Consider the following 397-nt stretch of genomic DNA (forward strand, 5'->3'; position numbering starts at 1 on the left):
ATTTCCGAGGGCAGATAATAGCACACAGTCTGATCCGCCAAATCTAACAGAAACCTCCACCGCATCCCACTGGCAGCGAAAGAGCCTGGATCCCTCCCCTCTGCACACAAAGAGGCTCCACCAGTTCCCCTCCCGAGGAGCTCCCCGTTTTCGGAGTCGCCCCAGGGAAATGATAGGACGGAGACTGAGAACTGCTCCCTGTCGTGCTTCAGCGAGTTACCTGCACCCTTGGCAATAAAGCTCCTGCAGCTGCACCCACACAGCAAAACCAGTGAGCACCGGGCAAGTGCACGGCATCACCCGGCACGACCCAGGGCGTGCGGAGCACCGCCCAGCCCCACCGGGCATCGGTACCCGGCGTCACCCGGGGCGCGCAGAGCATCCCCCAGCACCGCCC

This window comes from Merops nubicus, unplaced genomic scaffold, assembly GCF_000691845.1.
Source record: "Merops nubicus isolate BGI_N331 unplaced genomic scaffold, ASM69184v1 scaffold38265, whole genome shotgun sequence".
Lineage (NCBI taxonomy): Eukaryota > Metazoa > Chordata > Aves > Coraciiformes > Meropidae > Merops > Merops nubicus.